Raw genomic sequence first — 21096 nt, 5'->3', positions numbered from 1 at the left:
TACTGCATATCTGTATAATCTGACCCACTGGGACCTGAAATGCTCTGCATATTTTGGTGATGCAGGACCATCTGAATTTATTTCTCATCCTTCACTCCTCCCTTCCCTTATTCCCTCACCCTCCCTGTCCTGAAGTTGTATCTCCCCCATAAAGCATTCATGCTTAAGTCTCTCTGCAGGCTCTGTTCTCTAGAGAACATTGCTTAATACATTGGCTGTTTACCTTTTTCCTCTCTTTTTTTGAGACTTGCCTATGAGTAGCCTTTGTCCATTTTCCTTTTGGGAAATGTTTATATTTTGTTGAATGATTTGCAAAACTCTTTGTCAGATAAAGAGCTAATAGTTTTGTCACTTATTTTAAATTTTGTTCTATTATATTTTTAAATTAAAAGTATTTTTAATTTTGACTTTTCTGCATTTTGGGGTACATTTTTGTTTTTATTATTTTTATAATTGTGAACTATGTCACACATATAGAAAAGTGTCTAAAATGTATCTCTTTTAGATAATATAACAAATAATATAATACTATAATAAAATAAACTGTGTAGTTACTTCTGTTAAGAAATAGGTCATTCATTGCTTGTAATGTAGAAACCCCCAACTGTGACCTACTTCAATCACATAGTTTTTCTTCTCTTAATAATTTTGTAATTTCTGTTTTTTTGTACTTTGTGTATGCCTGTGTGTGCTTATGTGTGTATGTATGTATATGTCCGTGTGTGTGTATCACTATTTTCAACTCCCTGCCTTCCATCTTTTCAATCGTCACTCTCTCTCCTTTCTCATCCACAAGAGAATTCCATCTAAGTTAAAATGTGGAAACATAAGGCAGACACAGGGAGGTCAGATGACAGATGGATACTCAGTTAAACAGAATTCCAGCCAAAGGAGAAAGGAATAAGACTGACTGAAGTCATAAAATTTGAAGACAGCAACCACTCTTATTTCTAAAATACTGTAAGACCAGTTGTGGCTATGGATCCTGAGGGAAGTAGGGAAAGAAAAAAAATTGAATGAATCTCCTAAGCACAGCACAGTATTTTGTGGACTTAGAAATACAGAGGTATGACAATTCAGGAAACAACAGATGTTGGTGAGGATGTGGAGAAAGGGTAACCCTTGTGCACTGTTGGTGGGAATGCAATCTTGTGCAGCCACTCTGGAAAACAGTGTGGAGGTTCCTCAAAAAATGGAAACTAGAAGACCCTTGACCCAGCAATTACACTACTAGGACTTTATCCAAAGGGTACAAAAATGCTGATTAGAAGGGGCACATGCACTCCAGTGTCTATAGCAGTGCTACCAATAACCAATTACTGAAAGAGCCCAAATGCCCATCAACTGATGAATGGATTAAGATGATATGGTGTATATATATACAATGGAATACTACTTCGTGATGAAAAAGAATGAAATCTTGCCATTTGCAACAATGTGGATGCAACTGGAGAATATTATGCTGAGCGAAATAAGTCAGTCAGAAGACATCATATGATTTCACCCATATGTGGAATTTGAGAAACTTAACAGATGATCATAGGGGAAGGGAAGGAAAATAATATAAAAACAGAGAGGGAGGCAAATCATAAGAGACTCCTAAATACCGAGAACAAACTGAGGGTTGATGGAGGTGGGGAAAATGGGTGATGGGCATTAAGGAGGGCACTTGTTAAGATGAGCACTGGGTGTTATATGTAAGTGATGAATCATTGGATTCTACTCCTGAAGCGAAGACTATACTGTATGTTAACTAGAGAATAAAGGGAAAAAAAAGCAATACAGAGGTAAAATAATGGAAGAAAAATTACCCAAAGACATTCAAATATGCAGTAAAACCTTGAATTGTAAGTAACTTCAAGGGTACTGCAAGATGAGCGAATATTTCTATAAATTTTAACTTGATAAATGAACAATATTTTGCAATATGAGTAGAAAGTGATGCTGAATCTCACATGATCACAACTGAGCCAATGGTTCTTCTCTCTCTCTCTCTCTCTCTCTCTTGCTGCGGGATTGTGGGTGATCATTCCCCATGCTTGGATGCTCAGTCTCAGGCCATTGTGTTTGGCAGAAATCAGTGATTTTTAAGAACATTGGAAGGTGCCCACAACTGGCACTAGTGTATTTTTTTGTCACTTCAAAGCACCAATGGACAGTCCTTTGCTTCTTCATGTAAGAGTAAGCTTAGGACTGCTTTGCTTCATTCTAGGTCAGGCTGCCTACAGATATAGAACCTTTCCTCTGCTGCCTTATTGCCAGTTACATTAAATACTGTATATGATAAAGTTTATTAATACTGTACTGTAGTCAACATCTGTGAGAGCATATACAATGGCCCCGATGCAGAAAAAGGTTGAAAGGAAAGGCAGTAAGAAGAAGGAGATGACTATGGCAGAAGTTAAGGAAATCATCGAGAAGAATGAACAAGGTATGCCCATGGATTGGCAGGTCATTTTGAACTTTAGAATGCTTTATACCAAAGCACTATTTTCAGCGATGCTTTGAGGTGACTGAAGGATCAAACCGTACCTTCCAAGAGTTTGGGAAAAATCATTTCCACATCATGAACTATCTCAAGATCATCAATAAAGCCTGGGATGGGGTCATCAAGAGAACCCTCAATTCTGTGTGGAGAGCTATGGCCTGATTGTGTTCTTGAACGTGACTTAGAGGGGCTTGATCATCACCAGTTGTGGATGAAATTGTGTCCTTGGGGAAGATTGTGGGACTGGAGGTGAATGAGGGTGACATTCAAGAGCTGGTGGGGAAACATGGCCAGGAGCTGACCACTGATGAACTGATGGATCTGTGTCAAGAGCAAGAGTAAGAGGTTATGGGGCACAAAAACAGATACTCAGATCAATGGAACAGAATAGAGAACCCAGAAATGGACTCACAAATGTATGGTCAACTAATCTTTGACAAAGCAGGAAAGAATATCCAATGGAATAGACAGTCTCTTCAGCAAATGGTCCTGGGATAACTGGACAGTGATGTGCAGAAGAATGAACTTGGACCACTTACAGCATGCACAAAAATAAACTCGAAATGGATGAAAGACCTAAATGTAAGACAGGAAGCCATCAAAATCCTCAAGGTGAAAGCAGGCAAAAGCCTCTTTGATCTTGCCTGCAGCAACTTCTTACTCAACACGTCTCTAGAGACAAGAGAAACAAAAGCAAAAATGAACTACTGGGATGTCATCAAAATAAAAAGCTTCTGCACAGCAAAGGAAAAAATCAGCAAAACTAAAAGGCAACCGACACAATGGGAGAAGATATTTGCAAATGACATATCAGATAAAGGGTTAGTATCCAAAATCTATAAAGAACTTATCAAACTCAACACCCAAAAAGCAAATAACCCAGTGAAGAAATGGGCAAAAGACATGAATAGACACTTCTCCAAAGAAGACATCCAGATGGCCAACTGACACATGAAAAAATGCTGAACATTACCCCATCATCAGGTAAATACAAATCAAAACCACAATGAAATACCTCGTCACACCTGTCAGAATGGCTAACACTAACAACTCATGCAACAACAGATGTTGGCGAGGATGTGGAGAGAGAGGATCTCTTTTGCACTGGTGGGAATGCAAGCTGGTGCAGCTACTCTGGAAAGCAGTATGGAGGTTCCTCAAAAAATTGAAAATAGAACTGCCCTATGACCCAGCAATTGCTCTACTAGGTATTTATCCAAGGGATACAGGTATGCTGTTTCGAAGGGACACAGGCACCCCCATGTTTATAGCAGCACTATCAACAATAGCCAAAGCATGGAAAGAGCCCAGATGTCCATTGATGGATGAATAGATAAAGAAAATGTGAGGTGTATATATATATATATATATACATATATATATACATATATATATACAATGGAGTATTACTCGGCAATCAAAGAGAATGAAATCTTGCCATTTGCAACTATGTGGATGGAACTGGAGTGTATTATGCTAAGCGAAGTTAGTCAGAGAAAGACAAATATATGACTTCACTCATATGAGGACTGGAAGACACAGAACAGATGAACATAAGGGAAGGGAAGCAAAAATAATATAAAAACAGGGAGGGGGACAAAACATAAGAGACTCTTAAATATGGAGAACAAACAGGGTTACTGGAGGGTTTGTGGAGGGAGGATGAGATAAAGGGGTAAGGAGGATTAAGGAATCTCCTCCTGAAATCATTGTTGCACTATATGCTAACCAATTTGGATGTAAATTAAAAAATATAAAATTAAAAGAAACCATAAAAGATTAAATTAAATCAGACTAAATTGATAGATTTCTAAGAATAGTTAATTCAATTATTATGTAATTGCAGAGGTCAAGGCTCTCTAATGTACCAATGTAAATGAACCTTTGAAAGCAGTTCTCTTTGAAAATAATTTTTTTTATTGCAAGAAAAAAATTGTCTTCAAAACAAAAAAGTCATAAGAATACAAGTGTTTGGTAAATCTGTGAAAGTATAAGCACTGTCATATTAAGTGATCATCTGTCAACTATCAAAGTAATAAAAAGTGGCCATGAAAATATAAATAAAAAGTAAAACCTACTGAAAAAAAAACAGTGAGAGGTTATGGAGGAGATCTTGTCTGCAGAGGAGGAGAAAAAGGCAGAGGAATCTATCACTTCAAATGAGATTAGGGAGGTGTGTAAAATGTGGGAAACGTTGCCAAATTCTGTGGAAAAGCACCACCAGAGTAAGGCTGTAACAGTATGAGCCATGAATCTGTTTAACAACAATGCAATGTCACATTTCCGTGAAATCCTCAAAAGGAGGCCAAAGCAAGTGTCATTGGATAGGCTCCTTGTTAAAGTTTCATGAGAAGAAAAAGATGCCATTGAGCCACTAGACAGCAGTGATTCTGTTAGTGATAGTGAAAGTCGTCCTACACAGTATCCTTTCTCTCTTTTGTCTCTCTCACACCAACTACAAAGGTTTTCAAAGGTAATTGCAGGTTAGTTTTTTCATTTTAAAAACTATTTTGTATTTTATTTATTATTTTGTATTACATTACAGTATGGTAATCATTTTTATGTGAATATTTTTGGGTTGTGGAATGAAACTTTTGAGTTTCCATTATTTCTTATAGGTAAATTTGCTTTGATATACAAGTGCTTTGGATTTCAAGCATGTTTCCAGAACAAATCATGCTTGCAAACCAAGGTTTTATTGTACATTTGTATATATGTTATATAATATCTTTAGACATATATTCCTCTGTTGCATGCCAACGCTTCCTTAGTAGAGGTGAACACAGATGTGTGAGACTATAAGTTAAACATGGGATCATAAAACCAACCTTATGTGTTGGGAAGTGACTTTATTTCACTGATAGGTTACAAACTTTGGGGCAATATCAATTCTTTTGTCAAGGACTATCATCAATCTTGGATTTTAGGGTAACTTTTTAGTTCTTAACTTCCCTATAAGTGGTTTTCTTGTCACTTAGAATATAAAGCTCTCAGACAGCTTGTATGTCAGTTTTAGAGTAGGAACTTAAATGAGTTTTGGTTAGTCTAGCTAAAAGTTTGTCAATTTTATTGATACTTTCAAAGAACCAATTTTGTTTTCATTGCCTTTTCTCTATTGTTTTTCTATTTTCTATTTCATTGATTTCTATCCTAATGTCTCTTATTTCCTTCCTTCTATTGCTTTGAGTTTGGCTTGCTCTTCTGTTTCCAGTTTCTTAAGGTGGAGGTTTACATGTTGATTTGAGGTTTTTACAATTTTGGTGTTACAGCTAAAAATTTCCCTCTAAGCACTGCTTTACCTCCATCTAATAAATTTGGTATGATTAAAAATAGCGCTTGATTGAACATCTCAGTATAGAATGCCATTGTCATCTGGCTTCCAGGATTGTTGAGAAGTTCAAAATCATTCATATGGATCCCCTTTCTCCCCTCTTTTTCTTTTTCTTTCTCTTTCTGGTGAATCTTTTAATTGTTCCCAGTGTTCTTAAGTTGCATATTCATGTACCATAATATGGCCTGTTTTCATCCATTGTCCTGGGCAGTTGATGGCTCCTTTTTTTTTTTTTTTAAGTTTTTATTTTAATTCCAGTTAGTTAACGTACAGTTGTATATTAGTTTCAGGTGTACAATATAATTATTCAGTACTTCCATATACCACCCTGCACTCATCTCTTTAATCCCCATCACCTATTTAGCCCATCCCTCCACCCACCTCCCTTGTGATAATGCCAGATTGTTTTCTACAGTTAAGAGTCTATTTCTTGCTTTGTCTCTCTCTTATTTTTTCCCCTTTTCTCATTTGTTTTTGTTTCTTAAATTATTTATTTATTTAAACAAAAAATTTTTTAAACATTTATTCATTTTTGAGAGACAGAGACAGAGCATGGGTTGAGAGGGGCAGTGAGAGAGGGAGATACAGAATTCAAAGCAAGCTGCAGGCTCTGAACTGTTAGCACAGACAGCTCAGCCACTGATTGAGACACCCAGGCACCCCTTAAATTCTACATATGAGTGAAATCATACGGTGTTTGTCTTTCTCTGACTTACTTTACTTAGCATTGTAACTCTCTAGGTCTATTCATGTTGTTGCAAATGGCAAGACTTCAGTATTTTTTAATGACTGAATAATAATCCATTATATGTATATATAATGTATATAAATATATATACAACATCTTCTTTATACTTTCATCAACTGATGGACACTTGGGCTGGTTCAGTAATGTTGCAATAAACACAAGCAGTGTGTATCCCTTTGAATTAGTGTTCTTTATTTTTGAAAAAAATTTTTTTAAAGTTTATTTCTGAGAGACAGAGTGCGAGTGGGGGGGGGGGGTGGGCAGAGAGAGAGAGGGAGAGACAGAATCTGAAGCAGGATCCGGGCTATGAGCTGCTAGCATAAAGCCTGACAGGGGGCTTGAACCCCCAAACTGTGAAATCATGACCTGAGCTGAAGTTGGATGCTTAACCGACTGAGCCACCCAGGCACCCCAAGCATCTGACTCTTGATCTCAGCTTAGGTCTTGATCTCAGGGTCATTAGTTCAAGCCCCACACTGGGCTTTGTGCTGGGTGTACAGCCTATTTAAAAAAAGAAAAAGAAAGAAAATACTGAATCTTAGAGGGGCTAAGTACGTTGTTCAAAGTCACACAAGAAATAAGTAGTAGAGCTGGAATTTGGCCTCTAGGATCTTCTGGCTCCAATACCACATTTTTTTTTTTAACCACACTATTCTGTTTCTTATCCTATGTGTCAGGGAACAATACCTTTTCAGGTTAAAAATGACAAGGACTACAATAAATATGCTATTTAGTTTGGCTGTAATGTCCTAATTTAAATACTCATGACTCTTAGAGTGTAGTTGAGGGGCACGAATGCATCCTTCTTGTTGTGAAAGAGCAACCTTAACTACTTAACGAATCATAAAGCAAACTGTTTCCAAGAGAGACTAAATAGCAATATATTGTGCGGATTGAATAAGGTATTATCAGTGTAAATAGAAAGTATGGTTATTACGCAAAAAGTAGGCTCCATTTGCATGGCATACATTTCATCATTCTGACTACAGCTTGAACATGTGTCATTCTATAGAGGACCAGAGCCAGAATTTGCCATTACACCACAGGGAATTTTAAGAGGTCCATAACTTAGCTAACACTGTTTTTGGGTTAATGGATGTTGGATGCATCATTAGAAAGATCAAGTTCTTCCAAAGCTTAGGAGGGAGAGTCACCAGCAGGAAAGAAAGAGAGGTCGGATGGTTATGGTGTTGGACATGACCTTAAAAGTCTCTAACTCTGCTGTCTTGTTCTTAGGAAAAAGAATACTTTGGAAAAATAAATCATTTTGAGATTTGATTTGGGAAATCAATGAATCCATGATCTGGATGTTTGCAAAGATTATTCCTATATCCATATTTTTAGAGACTTTCAAAGTAAATGGTTCTATAATTTTTCTCAGAAACACATTGTTGTGCAGGGGAGTTCTTATATCTTACTCTTATCTCTCTCTCTTAGGTCCTCCATGGAGTAAGAGAAGTATCTCTTCCCAGTGATTCCTCAGTTTTCCTTTTCTTCTGATATCTAGATTCTGACAAGATATTTGAGTTGGGTTAATTCCCTTTTAGTATTATTAAAAATGTATAGCTTAGTGGCTTAATAGTATTTTAGACTGTATTTTTTTTTTGTTTTTACATCAGTGTGCTTATGCTAAAATACTAAAATACACTTACTTGTGTCTACTGGAAAATTAATTAAAAGTTAGTGTATGTGCTTAAGAGCTATATCTGTGACATTTTCCTTGCTTATATGCATTTGATTTTCAACAAGCACTAATCTTTATATTTCCAATTCCTATAACCCCCCCCCCCCCAAAGTATTACCTGAGTTATGAGTCATTTATTGATGTCCTAGTATTCACTTGTTAAGCTCCTTCTTTATTAAAGGCATAGGTAGGGAGAACCTGGGTGGCTTAGTCGGGTAAGTGTCTGACTTTGGTTCAGGTCATGATCTTGTGGTTGGTGTTTGAGCCCACATCTGACTCTGTGCTGACAGCTCAGAACCTGGAGTCTGCTTCAGATTCTGTGTCTCCCTCTCTCTCTGCCCCTCCCCCAGTCACACTCTGTATCTCTTCTTAAAAATAAGTAAATGTTAAAAAAAAAGGCATAAATAGGGGATATAAAGAAATGCTGAGATTAGGATCCTTGTTGGAGTTCACAGGTAAGGTTTAAATTTTTTTAATGTTTATTTATTTATTTTTGAGAAAGAGAGAGAGAGAGAGAGAGTGAGCAGGGGAAGGGGCATAGAGAGAGAGAGAGGAGAGAGAGAATACCAAGCAGGCTCCACATTGTCAGTGCAGAGCCTGACCTGGGGCTCCATCTCATGAACCATGAGACAATGACCTGATTGGAAATCGAGAGTTGGACACTTAACTGACTGAGCCATCCAGGTGCTCCTAAGGTTTAGATGCTTGTAAATTAAAAAGCAATAAAATGCAGTCTATAATTATGTATCAAGTTAATGGTGCACATAGTAAAGTTTGAGATTTCAGAGAAGAGGGCCTTGAGGGTGAGCTTTTGCTGGTTGAGAATGTTTTTATGGAGAAGGTATGACTTAGAGTGGGTCTTGAATCATAGGCAGGATTTAAATGGTTGGAGAGGTGGAGGCCACATCAGGTTTGGGGAGAGGAATGGATTAGAATGAGCTGGTATGTATGGGAGTGTGTAGAGTTCATTCTGAAGAAGAGGGAGTTTGTATTGGCAATAGTAAAGTTAGTAAAAGAGGCTGTGGTTAGGTGATAAGGGCCTTGAAAATTGCTAAAGATTTGATCCTGTGGGAAATGTGTTTTGGAAAAGAGAGTGACAGAATACTTTAAGAAAATGAATCTGGGGGGTGCCTGGGTGGCTTAGTTGGTTAAGTGTCTGACGCAGGTCATTATCTCATGGTTGGTGAGTTTAAGCCCCACATTGGACTCTCCACTCTCAGAGCAGAGCCTGATTTGAATCCTTTGTCTCCCTCTCTCTCTGCCCCTCCGTGTTCTCACTCTCTCTCTCAAAAATAAAATAAGCACTAGAAAAAAAGAAAGCGAATCTGGTGATAATGTACAGTATATAGCACAGAGGTAAAGAGCATGGGTATAGAATCAGAACCATAGCCTTGACTATTTATTTGCTGTATAAACTTTGGCAAATACTTTATCCATTCTGAGCCTTAGTTCCCTCATTAAAGAGCTTAATTTATTAATTAAGTTTTATTTTTCATTGTGGTGAAAAATGCTGTTGCTCTATTTTTAAAAAGGAGGTGTTGAATAATAATACCACCTATCTCTAGGGTTATTGTGAGGAGTAAATGAGAGGAAGTATGTAAAATGCTTGGTCCTCTCATACATGCCTGGCACATAATCCTTCAGGATAGATTAGCTAAAAATATTATCTGAAAGGGAAGAGGCTTATGGGGCCCCAGCCCCTGGTGGTGTCACCCAGAGACCCTGTGGTCATGCGCCCTCATGATGGCAACTGGCTATGCAGCAGCACAGTGGCAAGACAATTTTTGCCAACTTTACTCGCTCTGAGGATGCTGGAGGGAATGGCTGATGTCCAACTGTGCACAGGCTGAACCAGTCTTAGGAGAGGGGCTGAAGTTTGCTAGTGAAGGATGTGTGTTCATCTGCTGCCAAGTAGGAGAAAAACCTTTTTGCAAAGATCCAAATAATGACTTCAGAAAAAGCTTGGAAGTGGGGCACCTGGGCGGTCTAGTGGGTCAAGTGTCCAACTTTGGCTCAGGTCATGATCTGACAGTCTGTGAGTTCGAGCCCCGCGTCGGGTTCTGTGCTGACAGCTCAGAGCCTGGAGCCTGCTTCGGATTCTGTGTCTCCCTCTCTCTCTGCCCCTTCCCTGCTTGTGCTCTGTCTCTCTCTGTCTCAAAAATAAAATAAAAACATTAAAAAAAAATAAAAAAAAAAGAAAAATCTTAAAAGTAACTGCAGTGTCTATACTACCTAAATATGGAACATCTCAAAAACTGGTAGAATCTGAGTGTCTTCAGGCCAACTTTGTGGAGATGTTGTTCTCTGGATGTTAGCATTTTTTAATTATAGCTTATTTATTTATTTTGAGAGAGAGAGAGAACAGGTGCACAAGTGGGGGAGGGACAGAGAGAGCGGGAGAGAGAGAATCCCAAGCAGGCTCTGCCCTATGAGTGCAGAGCCTGATATTGCAAGGCTGGATCGCACAAACCATGAAATCATGACCTGAGCTGAAATCAAGAGTGGGACGCTTAACCATCTGAGCCACCCAGGTGCCCCTCTGGAGATTAACATTCGATGATGGCAATTTTGTCTTCATTTCCTGATTTGCTTTAGTATAAAAGAAACTGCATACTTGCCTTGAATTCATGTTAGTAATAAATAAATAAGTAAATAATGATGTAAAAGAAATGGTATGTCGGGGCGCCTGGGTGGCGCAGTCGGTTTAGCGTCCGACTTCAGCCAGGTCACGATCTCACGGTCCGTGAGTTCGAGCCCCGCGTCAGGCTCTGGGCTGATGGCTCAGAGCCTGGAGCCTGTTTCTGATTCTGTGTCTCCCTCTCTCTCTGCCCCTCCCCCGTTCATGCTCTGTCTCTCTCTGTCCCAAAAATAAATAAACGTTGAAAAAAAAAATTAAAAAAAAAAAAAAGAAATGGTATGTCTAAACAGGAAGTGCTATTAAATGCTCATGAACTCTCAAAAAAAAAAAAAAAAGGGAAGAGGCTAGCGATAGTGAGATTAGGGGAGATTTATAATTAAATTATGAGTTTCTCAGGCATTTTTCTTTGTAACTAGTTCCACAGTCATTTTTGTCACACTGTATTATAGCTGACCCTTTAACAAGGTGGGGGCAGGGGGTGAGGGACACCGAAACTACCCCCTCACATAAAAAATCTGGGTATAAATTTTGACCTCTCCAAAACTTAACTACTAATAGCCTACTGTTGACTGAAAGCCTTGTTGATAATATAAACAGTCTAACATATTTTGTGTGTTATATGTATTATATATTGTATTCTTATCACAAAGTAAGTTAGAGAAAAGAATGTTATTAAGAAAATTATAAGGAAGATAATATACACTTACAGTAGTGTACTATAAAAAAATCTATGTGTAGGCAGATCCACAGGATCTGTCTCTTGCTTCAACAGTGTTGGAAGGGAACACATCCAGGGAATAGCTTCGTCCAGGCCCCCACCACCCTTCCAACTTCTTTTCCAGTTGAAACCTCTGAAAGCATCTTCTTACCATCTTCTATCTCCAGGGCCAGCCAACACTGTTTCTTTTTTTTTTTTTTTTTTTAATTTTTTTTTTCAACGTTTATTTATTTTTGGGACAGAGAGAGACAGAGCATGAACGGGGGAGGGGCAGAGAGAGAGGGAGACACAGAATCGGAAACAGGCACCAGGCTCTGAGCCATCAGCCCAGAGCCTGACGCGGGGCTCGAACTCACGGACCGCGAGATCGTGACCTGGTTGAAGTCGGACGCTTAACCGACTGCGCCACCCAGGCGCCCCTGCCAACACTGTTTCTTGAGCTTAGTACCTCATTGCTGATCAACCGTGAATGATCACATTCATCAAAATTACTCCACGGAGGTGAAGGCTCCATGGACCACCTGATCAGTGTGCATCTAAGGACCTGGGCACCTGCCTTTCTCTACGCTACTGTTTCCACCTGGAGGATGTGGATGTTGAGAGCATGGGCCATTTTTTTCTGACAGAGGGTGCCAGGTGTCCCTTGACCTTAACAAACCAGCTCCGTGGCTGTGCTCCCTTTCAGGACAGTCAGAAACCACGGACATCATGGAAACCGTCATGGCCCTGGACAGAGAAGGACCTGAAGCTGCATGTACTGAACTGTGCATGTCCTGCCTGTCCCCGGGCAGACCCCCATCTCTGTGACTTCCTGGAGAACCACTTCCTGGATGAGGAGAGGAAACTGTTCAAGAAGATGGGCAACAACTTGACTGCAGGCTGGCTGGCCTCCAGGCGGGGCTGGGTGAGTGTCTCTTGGAAAGGCTCACCCTCAGTCGCCACTGGGAACCTCTGGAGCCCCACGGTGTCAGGGCTTTTGCCTGAGCCTATCCCTGCAGTCACTAGGAGGCTTTTCAACCACCCTGGAACCTTCTTCAAAGCTGCGGACCAAATGGAGACAATAAAATTTTGTGCAGAAAAAAAGAAAAATTCTGGCTTATTGGTGGATTGTTGCAGTTGAAACCCGCATTATTCAAGGGCCAACTTGTATTTGTTTATATGTCTCATTTGAACTCGCTGAAGGCAAGAACTATCTTCAATTACTAGTGCGGGTGCAGGGTAATTTGAGTCCATAATTGAGATATGCATTGAGTTGGTCAGAGTGGACAGAAAAGGTGGGTAAAGGAGACCTGATGAAGAAACGATTAATTATGCTCCAATGATTGAAGCTGGCACTGGAGAAGCAAAGTGAATAGTAGAGATGATTCTAGGATTTTAAGAGCTTGGGGAGCTGAGAAAACAATGACTATTAAAAAATGTTTTTTTAATTAATTTATTTTGAGAGAGAGAGAGCGTGCACACATGCGTGAGAGCGAGGTGGGAGGGACAAAGAGAGAAGGAGAGAGAATCCCAAGCAGACTTTTTGCTGTCTGGGCAGAGCCTGACATGGGGCTCGATCCTACCAATAGTGAGACCATGATCCCAGTGGGAATCCAGAGCCAGAAGCTTAACCGGCTGAGCCACCCAGGTGCCCCTAAAAGGATGACACTATTAACAGAAGAAAGGACATCAGCAAAGAATGAGTTTTGGAGATGAAATGGTGAGTTTGCTTTTATTGCTGTTACTTCAGAGTTAGATGCTCATTTATTTATTCCACAGATACCATTTTTACCATATGAAGTCAGACACTTTGCCCAAATTTTGCTTATAAAATATTGCATATCTTGTTCCTCAGTTTTAAGTTTCTGTCCCTTTTCTTTTAGCTTTTCTTTGTTTTGCCTACTGTCAGAGGAATAGCCTTTTCTATTTATTTATTTGTTTATTTATTCATCTATTAATTAATTAATTAATTATTATCAATCCAGTATAGTTAACTGTATTATATTAGCTTCAGGTGTCCATGATAGTGATTCAGCAATTCTATGCAATACCTCAGTGCTCATAAGTGTACTCATAATCCCCTTAACCTGTAACCTGTTTAACCCATCCCATGATTTTTTTTTCTTGTGTTCCTTCTCTTCTTGGTTTTCACTCTATTCCTGTCTTGCTTCTGCCCAAGAATTACTTCTAACCCATTCATTGCTCTTTTCCCACACTTCTCTGTCTCGTCTGTAGTGCACATTTTTGCTGCCTCTCTCTTTTTTCTTCCGTGGTATCCAACAAAATCAAGGATTTTGTCGTCCATGGTGCACCCCCTTCTGAAGAGTTTTGAGCAGTAAATGGGAAGGTAGTAACTGCAATTTAGTAGGATTGTGTGTGTGGGGAGGTTGTATGTATTGTTTCTCTGGAATCTCAAACCAAAGAATGATTCCTTTGGAACATGTTGATAGTTTTCACTTGTGCTTCTGATTACCTAGGGTATTTTGGTTATGGCGAGATGAGAGAGGTATGAGTTTAACTGTAACCTGATCAGGTCAGTTTTAGATAAAGCTAAGAAGAGTTAATGAGTTGTACTTCACAGAGGAATTTCTGTGTAGGAGGACCTTTTGTTTTTCAGGTGTACATTAACATGGGCCACTGTAAGCCTGGTGTATAGAAAAGAGCGTTAGCTGCATATGTAGAATCAGAACATTCAGGCACTTTAATTCTGAGACTCGAATTTAAAATCTCTTTTTATTGCCATTCACTGCTTTACCATGATGTATCACGAGGAAGATCAAATGAAATTGGAACTTGAGTGATTTTCAACTGGGGATGGTTGAGTCAGGAGCGTAGTACTGAGGTTTATTTTGCTAAGCAAACACTTAATTTTTTTTTCTTTTTTTTTTTTTTTGAGTAAAGTTTTTTTTTTTTATATATGAAATTTATTGACAAATTGGTTTCCATACAACACCCAGTGCTCATCCCAAAAGGTGCCCTCCTCAATACCCATCACCCACCCTCTCCTCCCTCCCACCCCCCATCAACCCTCAGTTTGTTCTCAGTTTTTAAGAGTCTCTTATGCTTTGGCTCTCTCCCACTCTAACCTCTTTTTTTTTTTTCCTTCCCCTCCCCCATGGGTTCCTGTTAAGTTTCTCAGGATCCACATAAGAGTGAAACCATATGGTATCTGTCTTTGTCTATATGGCTTATTTCACTTAGCATCACACTCTCCAGTTCCATCCACGTTGCTACAAAAGGCCATATTTCATTTTTTCTCATTGCCACATAGTATTCCATTGTGTATATAAACCACAATTTCTTTATCCATTCATCAGTTGATGGACATTTAGGCTCTTTCCATAATTTGGCTATTGTTGAGAGTGCTGCTATGAACATTGGGGTACAAGTGGCCCTATGCATCAGTACTCCTGTATCCCTTGGATAAATTCCTAGCAGTGCTATTGCTGGGTCATAGGGTAGGTCTATTTTTAATTTTTTGAGGAACCTCCACACTGCTTTCCAGAGCGGCTGCACCAATTTGCATTCCCACCAACAGTGCAAGAGGGTTCCCGTTTCTCCACATCCTCTCCAGCATCTATAGTCTCCTGATTTGTTCATTTTGGCCACTCTGATTGGTGTGAGGTGATACCTGAGTGTGGTTTTGATTTGTATTTCCCTGATAAGGAGCGACGCTGAACATCTTTTCATGTGCCTGTTGGCCATCGGGATGTCTTCTTTAGAGAAGTGTCTATTCATGTTTTCTGCCCATTTCTTCACTGGGTTATTTGTTTTTTGGGTGTGGAGTTTGGTGAGCTCTTTATAGATTTTGGATACTAGCCCTTTTTCCAATATGTCATTTGCGAATATCTTTTCCCATTCCGTTGGTTGCCTTTTAGTTTTGTTGGTTGTTTCCTTTGCTGTGCAGAAGCTTTTTATCTTCATAAGGTCCCAGTAATTCACTTTTGCTTTTAATTCCCTTGCCTTTGGGGATGTGTCGAGTAAGAGATTGCTACGGCTGAGGTCAGAGAGGTCGTTTCCTGCTTTCTCCTCTAAGGTTTTGATGGTTTCCTGTCTCACATTTAGGTCCTTTATCCATTTTGAGTTTATTTTTGTGAATGGTGTGAGAAAGTGGTCTAGTTTCAACCTTCTGCATGTTGCTGTCCAGTTCTCCCAGCACCATTTGTTAAAGAGGCTGTCTTTTTTCCATTGGATGTTCTTTCCTGCTTTGTCAAAGATGAGTTGGCCATACGTTTGTGGATCTAGTTCTGGGGTTTCTATTCTATTCCATTGGTCTATGTGTCTGTTTTTTGTGCCAATACCATGCTGTCTTGATGATGACAGCTTTGTAGTAGAGGCTAAAGTCTGGGATTGTGATGCCTCCTGCTTTGGTCTTCTTCTTCACAATTCCTTTGGCTATTCGGGGCCTTTTGTGGTTCCATATGAATTTTAGGATTGCTTGTTCTAGTTTCGAGAAGAATGCTGGTGCAATTTTGATTGGGATTGCATTGAATGTGTAGATAGCTTTGGGTAGTATTGACATTTTGACAATATTTATTTTTCCAATCCATGAGCAGGGAATGTCTTCCCATTTCTTTAAATCTTCTTCAATTACCTTTATAAGCTTTCTATAGTTTTCAGCATACAGATCCTTTACATCTTTGGTTAGATTTATTCCTAGGTATTTTATGCTTCTTGGTGCAATTGTGAATGGGATCAGTTTCTTTATTTGTCTTTCTGTTGCTTCATTGTTAGTGTATAAGAATGCAACTGATTTCTGTACATTGATTTTGTATCCTGCAACTTTGCTGAATTCCTGTATCAGTTCTCGCAGACTTTTGGTGGAGTCTATCATTTCCATGTATAATATCATGTCATCTGCAAAAAGCGAAAGCTTCACTTCATCTTTGCCAATTTTGATGCCTTTGATTTCCTTTTGTTGTCTGATTGCTGATGCTAGAACTTCCAACACTATGTTAAACAGCAGCGGTGAGAGTGGGCATCCCTGTCGTGTTCCTGATCTCAGGGAGAAAGCTCTCAGTTTTTCCCCGTTGAGGATGATGTTAGCTGTGGGCTTTTCATAAATGGCTTTTATGATCTTTAAGTATGTTCCTTCTATCCCGACTTTCTCAAGGGTTTTTATTAAGAAAGGGTGCTGGATTTTGTCAAAGGCCTTTTCTGCATCGATTGACAGGATCATATGGTTCTTCTCTTTTTTTTTGTTAATGTGATGTATCACGTTGATTGATTTGCGAATGTTGAACCAGCCCTGCATCCCAGGAATGAATCCCACTTGATCATGGTGAATAATTCTTTTTATATGCCGTTGAATTCGATTTGCTAGTATCTTATTGAGAATTTTTGCATCCATATTCATCAGGGATATTGGCCTGTAGTTCTCTTTTTTTTACTGGGTCTCTGTCTGGTTTAGGAATCAAAGTAATACTGGCTTCATAGAATGAGTCTGGAAGTTTCCTTCCCTTTCTATTTCTTGGAATAGCTTGAGAAGGATAGGTATTATCTCTGCTTTAAACTTCTGGTAGAACTCCCCTGGGAAGCCATCTGGTCCTGGACTCTTATTTGTTGGGAGATTTTTGATAACCGATTCAATTTCTTTGCTGGTTATGGGTTTGTTCAAGCTTTCTATTTCCTCCTGATTGAGTTTTGGAAGAGTGTGGGTGTTCAGGAATTTGTCCATTTCTTCCAGGTTGTCCAATTTGTTGGCATATAATTTTTCATAGTATTCCCTGATAATTGTTTGTATCTCTGAGGGATTGGTGGTAATAATTCCATTTTCATTCATGATTTTATCTATTTGGGTCATCTCCCTTTTCTTTTTGAGAAGCCTGGCTAGAGGTTTGTCAATTTTGTTTATTTTTTCAAAAAACCAACTCTTGGTTTCGTTGATCTGCTCTGCAGTTTTTTTAGATTCTATATTGTTTATTTCTGCTCTGATCTTTATTATTTCTCTTCTTCTGCTGGGTTTAGGCTGCGTTTGCTGTTCTGCTTCTAGTTCCTTTAGGTGTGCTGTTAGATTTTGTATTTGGGATTTTTCTTGTTTCTTGAGATAGGCCTGGATTGCAATGTATTTTCCCCTCAGGACTGCCTTCGCTGCGTCCCAAAGCGTTTAGATTGTTGTATTTTCATTTTCGTTTGTTTCCATATATTTTTAAATTTCTTCTCTAATTGCCTGGTTGACCCACTCTTTCGTTAGTAGGGTGTTCTTTAACCTCCATGCTTTTGGAGGTTTTTCAGACTTTTTTCTGTGGTTGATTTCAAGCTTCATAGCATTGTGGTCTGAAAGTATGCATGGTATAATTTCAATTCTTGTAAACTTATGAAGGGCTGTTTTGTGACCCAGTATATGATCTATCTTGGAGAATGTTCCATGTGCACTCGAGAAGAAAGTATATTCTGTTGCTTTGGGATGTAGAGTTCTAAATATATCTGTCAAGTCCATCTGATCCAATGTCTCATTCAGGGCCCTTGTTTCTTTATTGACTGTGTGCCTAGATGATCTATCCATTTCTGTAAGTGGGGTGTTAAAGTCCCCTGCAATTACCACATTCTTATCAATAAGGTTGCTTATGTTTATGAGTAATTGTTTTATATATTTGGGGGCTCCGGTATTCGGTGCATAGACATTTATAATTGTTAGCTCTTCCTGATGGATAGACCCTGTAACTGTTATATAATGTCCTTCTTCATCTCTTGTTACAGCCTTTAATTTAAAGTCTAATTTGTCTGATATAAGTATGGCTACTCCAGCTTTCTTTTGGCTTCCAGTAGCATGATAAATAGTTCTCCATCCCCTCACTCTCAATCTAAAGGTGTCCTCAGGTCTAAAATGAGTCTCTTGTAGACAGCAGATAGATGGGTCTTGTTTTTTTATCCATTCTGATACCCTATGTCTTTTGGTTGGCACATTTAATCCATTTACATTCAGTGTTATTATAGAAAGATACGGGTTTAGAGTCATTGTGATGTCTGTATGTTTTATGCTTGTAGTGATGTCTCTGGGACTTTGTCTCACAGGGTCCCCCTTAGGATCTCTTGTAGGGCTGGTTTAGTGGTGACAGATTCCTTCAGTTTTTGTTTGTTTGGGAAGACCTTTATCTCTCCTTCTATTCTAAATGACAGACTTGCTGGATAAAGGATTCTTGGCTGCATATTTTTTCTGTCTAGCACCCTGAAAATCTCGTGCCAATTCTTTCTAGCCTGCCAAGTTTCAAAAGAGAGATCAGTCACGAGTCTTATAGGTCTCCCTTTATATGTGAGGGCACGTTTACCCCTTGCTGCTTTCAGAATTTTCTCTTTATCCTTGTATTTTGCCAGTTTCACTATGATATGTCATGCAGAAGATCGATTCAAGTTACGTCTGAAGGGAGTTCTCTGTGCCTCTTGGGTTTCAATGCCTTTTTCCTTCCCCAGTTCAGGGAAGTTCTCAGCTATTATTTCTTCAAGTACCCCTTCAGCACCTTTCCCTCTCTCTTCCTCCTCTGGGATACCAATTATGCGTATATTATTTCTTTTTAGTGTATCACTTAGTTCTCTAATTTTCCCCTCATACTCCTGGATTTTTTTATCTCTCTTTTTCTCAGCTTCCTCTTTTTCCATAACTTTATCTTCTAGTTCACCTATTCTCTCCTCTGCCTCTTCAAGCCGAGCTGTGGTGGTTTCCATTTTGTTATGCATTTCGTTTAAAGCGTTTTTCAGCTCCTCGTGACTGTTCCTTAGTCCCTTGATCTCTGTAGCAAGAGATTCTCTGCTGTCCTGTATACTGTTTTCAAGTCCAGCGATTAATTTTATGACTATTATTCTAAATTCACTTTCTGTTATATTATTTAAATCCTTTTTGATCAGCTCATTAGCTGTTGTTATTTCCTGGAGATTCTTCTGAGGGGAATTCTTCTGCTTGGTCATTTTGGATAGTCCCTGGCGTGGTGAGGACCTGCAGGGCACTTCCCCTGTGCTGTGGTGTATAACTGGAGTTGGTGGGCGGAGCCGCAGTCAGACCTGATGTCTGCCCCCAGCCTACCGCTGGGGCCACAGTCAGACTGGTGTGTGCCTTCTCTTCCCCTCTCCTAGGGGCGGGATTCACTGTGGGGTGGTGTGGCCCGTCTGGGCTACTTGCACACTGCCAGGCTTGTGATGCTGGGGATCTGGCGTATTAGCTGGGGTGGGTAGGCAAGGTGCACGGGGGCAGGAGGGGCAGGCTTAGCTTGCTTCTCCTTAGGTGATCCACTTCAGGAGGGGCCCTGTGGCAGCGGGAGGGAGTCAGACCCGCTGCCGGAGGTTTCTTTTTTCTTTTTTAAAATTTAATTTATTTTTTTAATTTACATCCAAGTTAGCATATAGTGCAACAATGATTTCAGATTCTTTAATGCCCATTACCCATTTAGCCCATCTCCCCTCCCACAACCCCTCCAGTAACCCTCTGTTTGTTCTCCATATTTAAGAGTGTCTTATGTTTTGTCCCCCTCCCTGTTTTTATATTATTTTTGCTTTCCCTTTTGTTCATCTGTTTTGTATTTTAAAGTCCTCATATGAGTGAAGTCATGTGATATTTGTTTTTCTCTGACTGACTAATTTCACTTAGCATAATACCCTCCAGTTCCATCCATGTAGTTGCAAATGGCAAGATTTCATTCTTTTTGATTGCTGAGTAATATTCCATTATATATGTGTGTGTGTATATATATGTGTGTATATATGTGTGTGTGTGTGTGTGTGTATATACACCACATCTTCTTTATTCATCCATTGATGGACGTTTTGGCTCTTTCCATACTTTGGCTGTTGATAATGCTGCTATAAACATTAGGGTGCATGAGCAAACACTTAATTTGTAGATAACACACATTAAATATGTAAACAAGACCTGAGGGTAGGAGGAAATTTTTAAGTTGTTCAACAGAATACATGGTTTGAGGCACTTAAAAAATTCCACTAAGCACTGTAGAAACACAATTTATATATGGATAATTGATGTGCTAATTGCAATTTGAAATCTCATTGAACTAATTTTCTAAAGATTTCTACCAGGTGATTTTTTTCTCCAGATTAGTTTATGTTGTTTGTACTTGAAAGGAATGAAACTGTACTTCAAGAATGTTTATAATTCAGATGCTTCACAAATTCCAATTGTTTCTCATCCCTCATTACTGATGTTTGATGGTTTGTTTCCACGTTGTTTCAAGAAGCTCCTGAAAGCAGGATTTCTATAGGAGATCTATCTATATATGTATCTAAAAATATATATATATTTATATATAATTTATTTGTAGGCAAATATATATATTTAATGTTGGGCATTTCCAAGTTTATCTTTGCTGAGAATTCCTCTCTGCTTTTTAAGCTTTGAAAATATGCTTAAAATTTATGAAAATACAGAACATTATTTTTAGTATGCTGGATTAATTTTCCACTTCTTCACTCCTTTTAATTATGGACCATACATTGAAGCCTTTACTGTGTGGCTTCACAGTCCCTCCTTCTAGAATAGGCAGAACATACATATTTTCTTATCTC

The 21096-nt window shown here is 39.1% G+C and overlaps 1 long non-coding RNA gene across 5 annotated transcripts in view; it reads left to right on the top strand.

Moving 5' to 3' along the window:
• The window catches only part of LOC109495687, a 363477-nt gene that overhangs the window by 32742 nt on the left and 309639 nt on the right, over window positions 1–21096 (top strand). The gene's annotated exons all lie outside the window — the stretch shown is intronic.

This window comes from Felis catus, chromosome F1 (genome assembly GCF_018350175.1).
Source record: "Felis catus isolate Fca126 chromosome F1, F.catus_Fca126_mat1.0, whole genome shotgun sequence".
Lineage (NCBI taxonomy): Eukaryota > Metazoa > Chordata > Mammalia > Carnivora > Felidae > Felis > Felis catus.
This window is presented reverse-complemented; position numbering and strand designations above follow the sequence as displayed.